Genomic DNA, 17,754 nt, shown 5'->3' with positions numbered 1-17,754 from the left:
GACACACGTCGACACACGTTAATTGTAAGTTAATCATAAGTCGAAACACGTCGAGGTAATGTTTAGCGTACCCGAAACTTATTTCTAACCTATGAGTAACGTGTTGTAGGCACGTTACACGATCGTTGACACACGTCGACACGTTACTTGTAAGGTACTCATAAGTCGAAACACGTCAAGGTAATGGTTAGCGTCAGTGTTCCAGACTCCCTGTTTTTGTTTGTTTTTTTTGTTTCTTTTTTTCTTCGGTATGATGGTCATGTTGATACTTCGATTTCTAGTGCGGTTATGATTTAAATCGTTGAACGGCAGCCTATTAATTATATTATATTATAACCACACGAGAAATCGAAGTGTCAACATCACCGTCGTACTGAAGAAAAAAAACCAGGGAGTCTGGAACACTGACACGAACCATTACATTGATGTGTTTCGACATATGAGTAACTTACAAGTAACTTTTGTCGACGTGTGCCAATGATCGCATATCGTGCGTACAACTTATTCCCAACGCATGCGGAACGTGTGAGGCATACGGCAAGTACGTCGTAAAATGTTTAACACAATTAAAAGTACAAGACGTACTCCACTTACTACGACGTATGATAGCGTACTTTAGCGTTCTATTCACGTATACCAAACTTACCCATATCGTATTCGACATGCGCCAGCGTTTTAGACGCATTTTTCAGAGGTCGGCATACGCTGGCAAGATCGCCAAGGTGTGACTGCGATGTTGACACTTCCATTTCTCCGGCGGTTATGATTTGAATCATTGTGTGGCAGCCTTTTAATAGGCTACGCCACGTGATCGTCGGCGATACGTGCAGCGCGCTATGCATACGTTAGACTATCGTTGGGCTTAGGTTGTGAACGCCGACAACAGGCTAAGCATTCGTTGGTATAAGTTATCTATAAGACAACGAAACGTTCTGTGTCCGTTACTAATATGTTATGCATACGACCAACTCATTATGAATACGTCTGAATCTTAAAAAAAAAAAAACATCAAAAGTTCAGCATAAGCCAGCGTTTTACATACATTTTGGTACGTTGCCATTGCTGGCTAAAACGTCAAGGTGTGACTGGGCCTTAAGTGGTTACCACTCTGTTTCAAAAATGTCAAAAAACTTGCCGATATTCATGTACATGCTATCAATAAATATGATTATCACAGCCGTCTTAGTTTGCGCCCAGAAACCCGCCTTGTGAAATTTCAGGCATGTTTCCAAAGAGACTCTAACAAATGGCAGCCCTGGTAATTCCATTTATCTCTTCGCTAAAGATTTTATTTTTGTATATGATGCTGTAAGACATTCTCCTTGGGCACAAAAGAACAGGTCCCTCGGAGGTCCAGATTCGGAGGTATTGATTTTTTTTGTACAGTCCACAATAAGTGTACGATGTACGATAAAGTATTTTAGCTGTTGCTAAACAAGGGAGGTGTGCATAGCAACCATTCATTTTTGTGTACATGCTAGCCACATTGTACACATTTCACCCAAGTTTCATCAAAATCAGACACTTTCTCTTCGAGATATTCGCAATTAACCTTTTCTGAAATGTTCGACATGTACTCACCCAAAACCTAACTCCTAGGTTTTTTGTTAGGGCTGCAAATTGGCATGAAGGGAGCTAGATAGATTGCGCACAGAACTCTAAGCTTCGATTTTTTTCGATTTTTTGACCACTTTAAAGGGCCGTTGCTGGGGCCCGGGGTCCCATATTCGAAAGCACACGATTACCAGAAATATTGGTCCTACTTACCAAATTTCATTGGAATCGGTTGAGTGGTTTAGCCCCTAGGCTTGACCAAAGTTTCACGGACAGACAGATGGAAATGTCCAGAATAAGGATGCTCTAAGAGCAGCCAATAATTTAAGACACGTAAATATGAGTTATTGATAAACTAGTCATTTTATTAGGGGATTTCATAGTCCCAGGTTCTAAAAGGGCAATAAAACAAGAAAAAAATAAAAATATGCCAGAATGTGCATATATCATGCGAATCCACCACTGACCGACACAAATGGTGATTTTCTCAGACGGTGGGTGACAACCTTTTGATGAGATGAGAAATTTCATATAGAATGTTTTATATGTTGTATTTTTGCATGGTCTAATATATGTCATATTTTAAGGTGAAACAAGAAAAAAGGCCAATACTGGGCATGTATATTCAATAAAAATCCTGTAGATTCAGTAATATACATCATAGACCCATGAACCTATATATTTTAAGGTCTTATGGAACACTGTCTGTGCAATGAACCAAATTTCATGGCCAGTAGTAGTCTTTGTGACTTTCAAAAATGCCACTCAAGTCAAGGTATGCCCTAAAATGGGGGTGGTAACCACTTACATGCGCTTAGCCTTATATAAATTATTTTTTAAAACTAGAAGGGCTCCCAGTAGAGCGCATACCTCCGCCCTGTAATGCCTGATCCACGACAACATATCTGTCCCTATACATTTTTGAGATATCGTGGTTTATATTGTTTTTGAGCCCAATCTCTCAATGGTGAAGAATCACTTTAAAAATTCTCGTAGTCGGATCCGGATCCGGATCGTCACCAAAATGGAATCATTTCTTTCTTGTCACACACCCAACATATCCACTGATGAGGAATTTTTCTCTCTGTTCTGATGTTGTCTTGTGAGGTAACGTTGTGATGGTCTTATTTAACTTGCAGGGTTTTAACGTTTAGCCGACTCGGTTTTAAAATCCTGTTTCTCCAATCTTAAAGACACCGATAAAATGAATGTCCACAAAATACTTTTTCTCAAATGAACACTTTAATTCTAATTTTTATCCACCAGTTTAATTGTCAAACCTCACACATACACTTTTTCTCACCCTACAATGAATATATATATATATATATATATATATATATATATATATATATATATATATATATATATATATATATCTTCTTCTTCTTTCGGCTGCTCCCGTTAGGGGTCACCACAGCGGATCATCCGTATGATTCGCATCGTGATTTGGCACATGTTTTACGCCGGATGCCCTTCCTGACGCAACCCTGGTCGCCTCTTACCTGGTCTAACAACCCTTACCTGGTCAACCCTGGTCTAACAAATCTTACAACACAGGAATAAGGTACACCTATTTTAACCGGGGTATACACCGGCCCAGTATACTGGTACTCATTTCGCCGACCTCGGAAGGATGACAGGCTGAGTCAACCCCCTGGTGTATTAATTCAGTGGCTCAACGGGGCTTGAACTCAGGACCTCTTGGATCCCAAGCCGCTGCCCTAACCACTGCGCCAACACCAGGCATATATATATATATATATATATATATATATATATATATATATATATATATATATATATATATATATATATATATATATATATATATATATATATATATATATATATATATATATATATATATATATATATATATATATATATATATATATATATATATATATATATATATATATATATATATATATATATATATATATATATATATATATATATATACACACACACAAAATCAGAGTGGAGAGGGTTTTTGATAGCATATAGGATAAAGAACACACCAATGGACAGCAAATAACAGAACTAATATCAAGTACAGTCTTATCAGACCGTTCACACTTGGACTAGCAAAGAATTAAACAAGCGTCCAGAAGTGGCAAATAAATACAAGATTAACACTAGGTCTTAGGCCTTAACAATTTTAATAAATGATTAAGTAGAGAGGCAAAAAAACAAACACTTTAACCTAGTTAGACTGAAGCAAGGGCCACTTGTCTAAAAGAGGAATAATTCCCCAACACTCCCCCCTTGTTGCCTTCAAAGGCAACACAACTTAAGTTCAACGATTCTGTCACTTGGAAATACATTTTTCTCTTGCGTTCGAGTGTGTCCATCTTCTTGGGTAGTCACACCCCCTTGCTCACATCGTAGAGCTCAGTCCCTACAGCCTTTCCTGTCCCACAAGCCAGGTGGCTTCATGTGGTTGTGCAGCTTCTGGACCTGGTCGAGGTTCCAGTAGGCCCGTAGGCCAATAAAGATAAGGCTACCCTTTGGGCTGCACGGCTGATTTTCAACAACCTATTTCGGGAACAGAGCAGACGGACAAAAGTGGAATGACAATTCCCGTAAATATTGAACACACTCATTGCATTGATTTATGGATTTCCAAGTTTAGGTTCTATCTCATAAGAGTCGTAGGACTCAATTTCAAAATCTAAATGGGAAGGTGGTGCTTGGGCCACCATCACCTTTTTTTAGCAGTATTCCTCTTTAGACAAGAAACAATCAATGCCGGCAATGTAATTGTTGCACAGCTAACAAGCACCACAACAATGATGATCCACAATAATCCAACAGAGATCCAGTGAAACAGGGTAGTCCCCCAGCCTCCAAAAATTCCTTCAAACCAGGAATAAAGGCCATCTTTCGTAAAATAATTGTGAAATTTGGCTCCTTCTTGCTTAATCTTGTCAGCTATGTTTGTGATTTTCTCCGAGTTATCAGGGATATACATGCAACACTCAGAGTTAATTACAGCACACGCACCTCCTTGAGCCGCGAGGATGAGATCAAGGGCAACCCGGTTTTTCATTGCGATTGCACGCAGGGCGACCACCTCCGAGTTGATATCAACCATGCCTAGGGCAGTTTTATTTGCCAATGATTCAAGTGAAGCAGCTAACTCTGCCAATCCCACAGACGTTTGTCCTACACCGAAGTGAGGAATTAGAATCATGAAGAACAATTCAGTTGACGTGAAACTCCGTTTAACCCGTTTCAAATGCTCAAAATGTGACTTAGATAACAGGCGCATATGCGGCAAAATGAATGACAAGAAACAAGATCCACTCCAATTAACTGGAAACCATGGGTATGCTCGATTTCCACACACGAAATAGGTATTATTTAAAGCGACTTGTGGTCCCATCGTGTGATTTTCATAAACATAATTACTGCATTCAGAATTTCCTAATCTTCTTTCTCCCCATGCCTCTAGTACCAAGCATAGTTCGGGTTTTTCTGTCGCCCGTTCAACCATAAAATGTGGAGGCATTTTACTTAAATTAAAGTTTGGCAAAAATCATTTACTGAAATTTCGTTGGCGGAGGCAATTTCCATTTCCATTGGTAATGATGTGGTCGTCAAGGTTATTATCTTGTTTATCCCAGTTCTTTTCCTTTGCCCATTACCCACACCACTCACTCAGATTAAATGGTATAGCCAGAAGCGGTATTCCAGTAACTGCTGAATGAGGTATCTTAGTACAAACCCAGCAATTGGTTTTATTAAAAGCCTTAGCGTGTTTACGAGAAAGAGCCAGATAAGTGTTTATTCCATGTGGTGAACCCACTCTGCTCGTTAAGCTTCTTCGGTCTCTGAATGCCATAGTCATAGTTTGGTGGGCGGTGTGACAGGCCCATCGCCAAAGAACATGCAAATAACGTTGATCACAGACAGTACTTATCGGCTTAACAGACCAAGTACACGTTGTACAACCTGCATTTAGTAGTACAAATAATCCTGCAATGGAAAGAATCATTAAAGTTATCAGGAAACTGTGTTCTCCTCGGGTTCTTTTTGGCCGTGTGCCAGTTTGCAGTGTGTGGCATGGATCCATGTTGCTCTTCCTTTACACTTCACAGCCTTATGGGTAGTTAGCAGTATTAGAAACGGCCCACACCAACGTGCTTGAAGAGAGTTCTTCCTTTTGTAAATCTTCACATAAACAAAGTCTCCTGGTTTGAAGTTGTGATGATCAGACGTGGCTGGTTATGGCAGGGCTTGCTTCACCTGGGCATAAAAAGTCCTTGCAGCGTGATTCAGAGAGACACAGAACGCAATCAAAGTGTCATCCATTTGCTGCACGTTCATGTCTTTTACAGTCAAAGGAGGTGAGTTCGGTAATCTCATTGGTCTTCCCATCAGGATCTCATGCGGAGATAAGCCAGTTTTTCGATTTGCGGTAGATCTCGTAGTCATGAGAGCAATGGGCAGAGCTTCTGGCCATTTCAATCCAGTCTGTTCACAAATCTTTGCCAGTTTATTTTTTTTAGAAATCCACTCTGCCTCTCCACTGCCCCCGCAGATTGCGGACGGTATGGGCAGTCAAAATGTTGCTTGATTTGCAAAACCCGACATCTCTATCACCACTTCGGCTGTGAAATGAGTACCTTGGTCACTGGAGATCCGCCAAGGTATTCCAAACCTACAGATGAAATCATTCATCAACAGTTTAATCACAGTAATGGCATCTGCTTTCCTACAAGGGTAAGCCTCAACCCACTTGGTGAACAAATCGACAATGACTAAAGCAAATTCAAAGCCACAGCATTTTGGTAACTGAATAAAATCCATCTGGATATGAACAAAGTTCTGTATGGAATTGGATGACCACCTGGGGCCATCTGCACCCCCTTTGTCGGGTTATGTTCTTGGCAAATGTGACAGGTCCTACAATACTGTTCTGCAATTGGACTAAACCCTGGGGCAAACCATTGTCTCCCAATTGAAGTACTCATGCCCCCCTTGCTGGTATGCCCGGCCCCATGTGCCATTCGTGCAAGCCAGGGTAACAGAGCTTTTGGTGCCACCACACGACCATCAGATGACCTCCATAATTTGGATTCATTTTCAAATTCACATCCAGCCAATATCCACAAATCTCGTTCTTTAGCACTAACAGCTGTCTGCAAAGTATTTACATCGTCAAGGGTTGGCGTCACCACTTGGCTTGATACACATTGTGATATCAAGAGAGCTCCAGTGTTGTCAGCAGTTTTTGCAGCTACATCTGTCCTTGCATTTCCCCGTGAGACGTCATCAGATCCTCCGGTGTGGGCATCACATTTAACCACTGCAATTTGGTGAGGCAGAAGTATCGCTTCCAGCAGATTTGCAATCCATGCTCCATTCCTCACCCGCTCACCTGATGATGTTATAAATCCCCTCTCGCGCCAGAGGGCTCCGAATTCGTGTACAGCACCAAAGGCATAGCCGGAATCAGTGTAAATTGTCACTATTTGGCCTTTGGCTAAGTGGCATGCACGAGTGGGGGCGAACAGTTCTGCTTTCTGTACGGAGCAGCTCTCTGCCAATCTCCCCCCTTCGATTACTTCGTGATCAGAGCAAACGGCGTAGCCTGTTAATCGGAATCCATCAGGTGCGCGTGATGACGAACTGTCGACATATAAAATCAATTCAGAATTTTGGATTGGCGTATCTCTCAAATCAGGACGCGGTAGACACGTGTGTACGATCACCTTCTCATAATTGTGAGTATCACCATCCAGTTCTCCTGGCAGCAAACTAGCAGGATTCAGTGGCGCGCATCTTCTAATCGTAATGTTCGTTGGTGCTGTAAGTGAGAGTTCGTATGTCGTTGCCCTTGAAGTCGACAAATGCTGTGTTTTTGTTTTTAACAGTACAGCTTTGACTGCGTGTGGCACCATGAGGATCAAAGTGTGTCCCAGGACGAGTCCTTCTGTCGCCTGCACCGCGAGTGAAGAGGCTGATACTGCCTTTAGACAAGATGGAAATCCTTGCGCTACCGGATCCAATTTAGTACTGTAATATGCAACAGGCCGTAATTTATTTCCGTGCTTCTGTGTCAGCACTGACTGTGCAAACCCCCGACTCTCATTTGTGTACAAATGAAAAGGTTTTTCATAGTTTGGTATTCCCAGAGCAGGAGCGGAAGATAGAGCCTGCTTTAACGTTACAAAAGCCTTGTCTGTTTCAATTGTCCACGTCAGTGGACTTGGCGCGTTGGCCGAACCAATTTCCAGTAGGGGGCGCACTAAGGCTGCATAATCTGGTATCTACTGCTTGCAATAGCCTGTCGTTCCGAGGAAAGATCTCATCTGTTTAGCAGTAGTTGGCTTGGGCAGTTTTAATATTGCAGCTATACATTCCGGGGAGATGCGTCTTGTATCTCCCTTCAAAATATACCCCAAATATTTCACCTTTTCTTGGAAAAACTGCAATTTGGCTCTCTGCTTTGTGTCCCTTTCTGGCTAAAGCTCCCAGCAGCATTAATGTATCTCACTCGCATGCGTCTTTCGACGCTGAACAGATCAGCAGGTCGTTAACATATTGAATCAGTGTGGATCCACAGGGAAAAAGTACGTCATCCAGGTCGTCTTTCAAAGCTCGAGAAAACAGTGTCGGGCTCTCGACATACCCTTGAGGAAGCACATTCCAAGTGTATTGACTTCCCTTATACGTGAACGCAAAAAGGAATTGTGTTTCTAGGGCTATCGGTATACTAAATAAAGCTGAACAAAGACCCACGACACCATAATAGGTAGTAGTACTTGGGATGCTTGTGAGAATGGTAGCTGGATTTGCAATTATGGGATAAGCTGGAATCACAGTGTCATTCCCTGCCCTCAAATCCTGTACAAATCTCCACGTCGACTTCCCAGGTTTTATTACAGGTAAGATCGGTGTATTACATTGACTGACTGTCGGAATAATTATCCCTTGCTTCAATAGCGGTTCCACTACGGGAGCAATCCCTGCTTCTGCTTCCGGACGCAATGGGTATTGCGGTTTTCGAGGCAGTTTCTTTTCTGGATCTATAGTGATCTTGACTAGGTGCATGCCTCTAATTCGCCCTACATCGTTGGCATGTGTTGCCCACAGACAAGTCGGGACTTGGTCGAGTAGTTCAGGTAATTTTTCTGACCCATTTATTTCCGAGAGATCAGCCATTTCAAATACAGTTTTCACCGTCCCGCGACACTCTGACCAACAATATCCATGTGCTCCAATCTTCCAAAGTCCGTTTACTTGGTTCGACTCCATCAAAGTCGCTTGTGATGCTTTCTTCAAACAGGTTACCATGTGACCGATGTCCGTTGCTTGGTAACCTCTTGCTATCGCTAAAGTAACATGTGGGGTAACACTGGACGGTTGGTTCCACAATTTTAATTGTTCCTGCGTGAGATGCACCTCCAGGCCAATACCTTGCTTTCCAATCCAAATTGTCCCCAACATTGTGTCAAAGGTCTGGTGTAATTTCGAAAGTGTTTCACTCGCATAGACGTTATCTTTTCCCTTGACGTCGCAATCAGCAATGCAATGTAATCGAGTCTGCACCCCCCTCTGTGTCCATGTGGTGTTGACTCACCCAGTCGTACACCTCGGGTACGAGTCTCTCCAAATGTGACACATATTCCTGCAAATATTTAAATGCTTCAAAATTAATCACAGTCCATCGATATCCAAGATTCTCTGTATTTTCCTGTAATAAATTCATCATAGTTACATGCGATTCGTGAGGTATTTCTAAATATACTCCCTCAGGGGTACATTTCACCGTACAGTTCAGCTTCCATAACAGATCTCTTCCCAACAGATTAATTGGTGTATCAGTTGCCATCAAAAATGCATGGTGCGCAGACAATGGTCCAATTTCTACCCGTAGTTGTTCAGTTCGTGGGATCGAAATGGCAACCCCTGACATTCCCACGACCTTCACTCATTCTCGCGATAATGGGGCATCCGGGAAATCACTCTTTCTGAGCGCAGATTTGATCGCTCCCGTGTCGACTAAGAAAGGAATCTCTCGGCCTTCAATTCTCAAAGTCAATTCGGATCGTCACATGGTTTTAAAGTCAGAAAGGGTAACTCGGACGAAGTCGCTTCTGTTCTTTGTCATAAAACGAATGGGTTTTGGGGTTGAAATGAACTTTGAGATGGAGGAGGTAGAAATGAGGGCGGAGGAGGTGGGAATGAGGGTGGAGGAGGCGGGGGAGGGAATTCGGTGTGAGGTGCAAGGGGTTGAAATGAACTAGCTTGCTCAAGCTGTGTTCCCCATCTGTCCTGCTGTCGGAAATATGGACTTCCATCTCTGTTAAGTTGTACTCCTCGTCTCTCTTCTACCGGTCCGTACGTATCATAAATACCATGTTCGGCCATTTCTGCGGTTCCGGCACTCCTTGGCCCAATGACCTGTTTGCGCGCATGCACGACAGACCTCTCTGCGCGGGTCTCTGTATTGCGGTCGGCCACGGTTGTAGCTTGGCCCTCGGTTTTGTGCATTATAATCTCGCATTTCTTCCACCGGTCCATTCACCTTGCTCTCGTTAACTTGAGCCAGCATTAATGTAGCTTCGTCTTTCTCGTCATAACGTTGTTTGATCAATGAATTACAATGCGTCACATACTCCATTAAATCTTTTACCTCCTTCGATTCCCAGCTGATACACACTCGCTTAATTTCGTTTTGCAATTTGACTGTCAAACCATTGAGGAATGCATGAGCAAATGGAACACCCTCTTCTTTCAATCCAGAGTGACAATGATATACACTCCGGATTTGCTCTAAGTACTCCAATGGATCTTCGGCAGAGCGTTGCTTGCACGCCTGTATTTTCCCCCAATCTGTTTTAAGTGGAACAACCTCTGTCACTGATTTAATGAGCGTGTTAATATGTTCTTTGAGCTCACCTCTGCTTCCGGGCGCTTCATCCGGCCATCCTGCTGTCTGTTTCAATTGTCGGAGTAACCCCTCCGGCACAATCAATTTCAACAAAATATCCATATCCATATAAGTTGGCCGATGGCATTCCACGACCACACTCGATTCTCGCTGGAATTTTTTTCGGATTTTCTCGCATCTTCGGCATCTCATTTACAATGGCTCTTAATTCGGAACCCCACGGCCGATATATCGCTTGCACATCCCTTGCCCCCGGGTAATCTCGCAATGGAAACGCACCTATGAGTGCCTCATCTGCCTCGTCCTTCGCGGTCTCAGACGATATCTTTTTTGATCGAGTTTGCATTCTACCCTTGTTAGCAAGAGGAACTTTCTCTCTGCGTTGTGTTTCAGCTTCCTTTTTAATTACTCCCCTGGCTCCCCGTCGAGCCTCTTCTTGCCCCGTGGCATCATCTCCCCCTGTCTCGTCCGCTTCTTCGTGGAGCGGTTGTACTATCGGAACTATGCCCTCTGGCCATGTCTCTGACTCTTCTTCATCTTCAAATCTGACAGGCACAGCTCGTTGCCTCTTCGTTTTATTTTCAAGTCTTCAATTTCACCACCTTCAGTGGTGGAGGAAATGATTACAAATAACAAAGGACCAAGAATGGACCCTTGCAGTCCACTGCACATGACCAATTTCAAAGCAGAATCGCATCCATTCTTTGAGACTAATTGTTTCATATTGTTGCGAATTTGGAAGCTTACTGCACTCAACAGCCAGGTCCTATCGGTAAGTATGTGTTTCTTGTGAGGGGCCCGTCCTATGTTTAATGGGTAATTAATTGTACGTGCGCTGTGAGTTATTTTGATAGTAGGATTGAAATAACCAACAACCACAGCAACGTCACCTGCCCTTGCTTCCTTCCACCATCATCCACCGGCACCATTGCACGCGTGCGTGTCAGCACGTACGTGGGCGGAGTCCAGTGTGCTCGGCAGGGTTTCTCTGGACGTTGGTGTGCTGGCTTCGCCCCATATATGGGCACAATTGTTATGCTCTGGCTTTTGTTTTGTGTTTTGTTCCAGCTTGGCTCCAAATATGGGCATAGAGCATTCTCTCTGCCCAATTAGGGAATGCGAGCGGGGGATAAGAGAAGCACGTGTGGGCCAAACGAGAGTTGTTGAGAGTTGTCTTCTGGTCTTGAGAGAGTTGAGGATTGTCTGCTGGTCTTCGGTCTTCGGATGTCTGGTGGTCTTCTGAAGCCAGTTGTCGCCTTCCTGGGGTCCCACCAACATAGCGTCTTCTCTCGTGGCCTGTGTGCCTGTGAGCCCGTCCCATGAGGATCGCCTGCCTGGGCTTGGAGCGGCATTGAGTGGCAAGTTCGAGTCCTGCCACACCGGATCGTTGAAGACCACACGAGGCGGAGAGGTCCGAGAATAGGCTCTGACCTCCAGCTCGCCTTTCCTCGAGCTGGAAGCCTCCAATAAAGACCTGACAGGTCCGTTTCTGTGTGTGTGTGTGTGTGTGTGTGTGTGTGTGTGTGTGTGTGTGTGTGTGTGTGTGTGTGTGTGTGTGTGTGTGTGTGTGTGTGTGTGTGTGTGTGTGGTGCGGTGCCAGTCTATTAAGTAAATGCATAAGTGCTTGTACATAAATTTCTATTCCTTCAGTATTCGGTTAACTCTGCCTTCTTGCGTGCTCCCCTGCCCCATTATAAATAAATATCCCTTTTGTTAAATGTTCAGCTCATTTCTGTGTTCCTTTCATTGGCTTGGCACGGTGTGTGTTGAGAAATAGCGAGGCCGTAAATCGTTCATTTGGTACGACGGGCCTTGGTAATCTCCGCTCGGGTTACACACTGTTCGGGCTCGGTAACGGCTCGTTCCGCTCGAGGTCCGTCGAGGGTATGAATTCCCCGGTAGCTTTGTCCGTGTGGGTAATTGGGTATATTGAAGTTTGGCAATTGACCCTACCTCATGCGGTCGCATTGTTGGTGATTCATGGTCCATAAGGGACCCGTGCCTTTTGGATATCCGGCGTGTTCGGTGGAGCAGACTCTACTGCTCCCTCCAGCGATCATGCTCGCCACCGATGCCCGGCCCCGTAACAATTGTTGTCAGGAGTGGGATTCAAACCCCTCCGCCTCCACGAAATTCACGGGATTCGGATCAGGGGTTTGTGGAGCAACCCCCCCCCCCCCCGTTTCCCCCAAATTGCGAGCGAGTAAAATTTATTTCTCAATACGCAACATGGCAAGCCAAGATGAGTTGGTTCAGGTGGGTTTAGAGGGATCTATGGCCCAGGACGAAACCCCCATGCAAGAACTTTCCCTGCGATCGGACCCCGAAATAATGAGGGCAGGGTCGGTGTCCGACACCCCCCCCTCCCGTCAAAGTCCCCCCCACCCGATTTCTGCCGGTTCTGCACACCATCATGACGGATCGGCTCCGCCAAGGCCATTTGGCGTGGGCCAGATGATGGAGATGCCGACAAGGCAGCAGTTTATGGAGTTCATAGAAAGGTTCACACAAATGATGGATGCGAATGAGGGCAGAATGGATGCAAGCATGGAGAGAGAGAGAGTATGCGGGCAATGGATTGGAAAATGGCGCTTGCACGTGGGGAAACGACCGAGTCGAGGGGGAGTGTGGAGGTTTGTCGGCCCGCAATGGAGACTGGCGAGGTCGGGACGACGAGCGACGCCACGACAATAATTGGGGAGACGTGTAAACTCGGACACGAGGGGACGACGGAAAAATTAAGGGAGGTGACGGAGACGCAGAAAACGAAAGAGACGAAAAGCCAGGAATTGACGGGAATAATAAACGAGGTGACGGAGACGCAGAAATCAAAAGAGGGGGACGAATTGAATGAAACTAAAGAGGAGCACACACAGGTAGAGATAGGAAGGGACAATGGTGGTGGAATGTCGTGACCCGGTGCGAGCATCAGGATAGCCTCCCTCAGGAACAGGGAGATGATATGCTCCCTTGAAGTGGATCGCGACCAGCTAGGTCCGGTCGCGCCGAGCGGGTGCATGATGTGGAGGGTTCCATGCAGAGTTTAGGGTGGGGGGGGTAGAGATCCCGGGACCCCTTGAGTGAACCCGAACACCCGATGTAAATGTCCCAGTGTGTGTGTGTGGTAAAGTGTATGAGTGATACAAGTGTGTTGAAACGTGCGACTGGTGTGAGTAACATGGCGTGCGTGGAATTGGTACACGGACTGATCCAGACGGGAGACATGAGTGGTGAGCCTCGAAGGCCGCAAAGGGTTAATTTGGCAACCGCGCCGGGTTTGCGCATCGGCGCGTATGAGGTCCATGGCACGTTTCGCACATGGCCTGCACGCGCGCATCTGCGCGATCGCAATCCGGCGCAAGGACGCTCCACGTTGGTTACGAGCCGGCCACGTGGACGGCAAAAATGTAGGCGAGTGTTGTGTGAATTCGGAACGGACGGGTCCACATGCGAGCGCGTGTGTGAAGCTCCACATGCTGCGCGCCGCGTGTTCTGTTCGCAGAATGTGCGGAGCGGATCCACGGGACGATACGCTTGGGCTGGCCTGCACGGGAAACCGCGCAGGTTCGGTGTGCGAGTGACGTCATCGACAGGGACCTCGCAGCGCAAGCTGTGGGTGAGTAGCACGCGTTGGCTCGCATGGCAGACCCCTCGAAGGTGAGCGCTTGTTGCGATGCACGGGGGCGATGACAAGGCCCCAGGTATCGTCCAACTGAAGGGACGAACGAGCGAGTCGCAGACCGCCGCCCTGGAGGTGCAAGAAAACAAAACAAAAAAAAAAGCCTTGCTCCAAGTACACGGCCCTGGCCGGGATGTGGTAAACATCCTGCTTGGGCATAGGAGCATTAGTTGGCGGGATGGGTTTAGCTTAGTTAGACCGGCCTCATAAAGCATGAACAGTTCCTCATGGGGCCCGTGGAACGAGTTAGAGGGAATGTTAGGTTCGATTTAGAATGGAAAATGGATTTTGGGAGACATGGACCGACATGGAATGTGTAGTGGGGACGTAGCTTAGCTACGTAGATGAAATGGAACGTGCATTAGAGTATGGGACGACGAGGGAGCACGAGATAGTTAGGGGAACATAGGTAGAGTGTGGAGTGAATGGAAAGAGTGAAAAATGCATTATGAATGAATGTGGTCAGTGGGCCTGAGTATGTGAGTGGAATGCATAGTGCGAATGATTTTGTGGGGGGAGGAGTGAATCCCACCCAAGTGACCCCGGGGTCAGTATAATGTTAGTTAGTGGGTTAGTTAAATTTACCAAAAGGAGGTCATTCTGTGTGGGTGGTGTATGAAGGCACAAAACCCATTTGGAGGGGTGCAAGAGTTCATTTCCCCGGCTGGGAGCGTGGTTGTTGTAAGGAGCGTAATGAGTAGAGGGCACCTCGGGCACCGGACGAGTCGGCCAGAGTTGGCCAAGGGTCCAAGGGACCGGGATAGTGTAGTGGGCACGGGCGACCCTCGGAAAGGGACCCAGAGCACCAAAATGCCAAGTGGGCATGGAAGGGGGGCAATGCCAGGAAGGGCAACCCCCCGCATTCATAGGGAGCAGGTGGGCTCGGAGACAGCCTCAGGGCCCAGGGGTGCTGTAGTTAGAGTCCGGCAGGAGAGAAATCCCTGCCAAGTGAGCCACGCTGCCCAGCCATGAAATTGTGCAAGGGCACGAGTGAAAATTTGTGGGCAGGGCCCAAATTAATAATGGACACCAACACAGGCGACGGGAATCATGGTTGTTAGAACCTATAGTTTAAAGAGCCAGGCGTATGGAAAAGCCCCGGGGTAGTTTAAAGTTAATAAATGCTCGGATATTTAGGAAATGTACCCCTTCACACCATCCATCCCTTCGCTCTCCTTCGGCCGCTGGACCCACATTGGTAAGATGGCTGAATTATGTAGGAGGCTATTCTGGGGCTTCATTGGGCCTTCAGACAGGACGCTAGTCTCTCCCTTCGTCCCCTCCAAAAAAGGAACTTAGGGGTTGGGAGTAGATGGACAGGATAGGTTAGCCGGACAAAGACGATAAAGGGGGTTAGGGAGATGAAATTATCGAGAAAAATAAAAAAATAAAATAAAAAGGGGCTAAATTTTGTTGTTTCGTTGTTGTAACTTAAGGGAGTGGGTATGGACAAAGACAGGCGAAGGTGATAGGTTGGGGGCAGACGGTAGGTTTGGTCCAAGCCCGTTTTCGGAGCGGCCGGCTCCACCGCACTCCCTTCAGAACCTCACGGGACCAGATCAGAGGCCGGCCAGCTTCATATGCTGGCCTGTGTTTGTGCTACATCTGCTGGTCCGCATTTGCCATGCCTCATTGCCTGCCTTTTGCTTTGACCCCATGCCTGCTGCCCTTATTTGCATTTGCCCCTGTGTCAACCATTCCACCATGTGCGCCAAGATCATCCAGCAAGTGTTTTGCAAGGATTGCCTTGCAGGCAACCCCATCATTCATCATTTTGTGTGTCTGCATCATCTCCATTTCCATCCAGTTCATTCAAAGGAGCCAGGGACTGCATTGAGCAGCCGGCTACCTCCCTGTTCTTGCATAAAGGCCACTTCAAATGGCCTGTGGAATGGCGCATGGCCTGCCATGTTAGGGTGAGTTGCCTCCAGCAGCTGGGGTATGAAAGGAACAAGGAAGAAGATTCACTGAAAGGAACACCCTTGCAAGGGGAACCTTTTGAGCAGGCCCTGAGGATGACCTGCAGCTGCTGTGCACTCACCCACATAAAATGACTGTTGACTTGCTGTGCTTCTTTCCCACAGATAACAGGTCCTGGGCCATGGTTAGTGTAAATAGTTAAAATTGTAAATAAGTTGTTGACCCACCTGTTCTTTGTCTTAGCGCCGGCAATGTAGTTAAGTCGTCTGTGTGAGTCTGATGGTTTAGTTACGCAGTGCACTAGGTAATTTATTTTTGGGACATGTATGAAAAAATGTCGCACTCAGGGATCCATAAGTAAATCGTACCAGGGGTAAACTTACACATGCTGTCCACGCAAATTTGACGACTTGGGACGAGTCTGTAAAAATGGGAGGGAGTAGTGTTGCGAATTTGGAAGCTTACTGCACACAACAGCCAGGTCCTATAGATCAGCTATATCAGTAAGTATGTGTTTCGAGTTAGGGTCCCGTCCTATGTTTAATGGGTGATTAATTGTATGTGCGCTGTGGGTTATTTTGATAGTTAGTTTTTAAATTACCAACAACCACAACAAGGACACCTGCCCTCGCTTCCTTCCACAATTATCCACCGGCACCATTGCACGCGTGCGTGTCAGCACGTACATGGGCGGAGTCCAGTGTGCTCGGCGGGGTTTCTCTGGACGTTGGTGTGCTGGCTTCGTCCCAAATATGGGCACAAGCATTACGCTCTGGCTTCGCCCCAAATATGGGCACAAGCGTTTCGTTCTGGCTTGGCTCCAAATATGGGCATAGAGTGTTCTCTCTCCCCATTGAAGGAGTGTGAGCGGGGGATAGGAGAAGCGCGCGTGGGCCAAACGAGAGTTGTTGTTGAGAGTTGTCTTCTGGTCTTGAGAGAGTTGAGGATTGTCTGCTGGTCTTCGGTCTTCGGACGTCTGGTGGTCTTCTGAAGCCAGTCGTCGCCTTCCTGGGGTCCCACCAACAGAGCGTCTTCTCTCGTGGCCTGTGTGCCTGCGAGCCTGTCCCGTGAGGATCGCTTGCCTGGGCTTGGAGCGGCATCGAGTGGCGGGTTCGAGTCCTGCCCCACCGGATCGTCGAAGACCGCATGAGGCGGAGAGTTCCGAGAATAGGCTCTGACCTCCAGCTCGCTTTTCCTCAAGCTGGAGGCCTCCAATAAAGACCTGACGGATCCGTGTGTGTGTGTGTGTGTGTGTGTGTGTGTGTGTGTGTGTGTGTGTGTGTGTGTGTGTGTGTGTGTGTGTGTGTGTGTGTGTGTGTGTGTGTGTGTGTGTGTGTGTGTGTGTGTGTGTGTGTGTGTGTGTGGCGCCAGTCTATTAAGTAAAACTGCATAAGTACTTGCACATAAATTGCTATTCCTTCAATATTCGGTTAACTCTGCCTTCTTGCGTGCTCCTCTGCCCCATTATAAATAAATATCCCTTTTGTTAAATGTTCCAGCTCGTTTCTGTGTTTCTTTCATTGTCTTGGCACGGTGTGTGTTGAGAAATAGCGAGGCCGTAAATTGTTCATTTGGTCCGACGGGCCTTGGTAATCTCTGCTCGGGTTACACACGGTTCGGGCTCGGTAACGGCTCGTTCCGCTCGAGGTCCGTCGACGGTGTGAATTCCCCGGTAGCTTTGTCCGCATGGGTA

At 46.4% G+C, this 17,754-nt stretch overlaps 1 protein-coding gene across 3 annotated transcripts in view; it reads left to right on the top strand.

Annotated features, from left to right (window-relative positions):
* LOC147017610 (ubiquitin-conjugating enzyme E2 R1-like) overlaps positions 1–17,754 on the top strand; it is a 54,566-nt gene that overhangs the window by 3,909 nt on the left and 32,903 nt on the right. The gene's annotated exons all lie outside the window — the stretch shown is intronic.

Source organism: Eptatretus burgeri, chromosome 11, assembly GCF_056783735.1.
Source record: "Eptatretus burgeri isolate ZD-2024b chromosome 11, Ebu_testis_v1, whole genome shotgun sequence".
NCBI classification, from domain to species: domain Eukaryota; kingdom Metazoa; phylum Chordata; class Myxini; order Myxiniformes; family Myxinidae; genus Eptatretus; species Eptatretus burgeri.
This window is presented reverse-complemented; position numbering and strand designations above follow the sequence as displayed.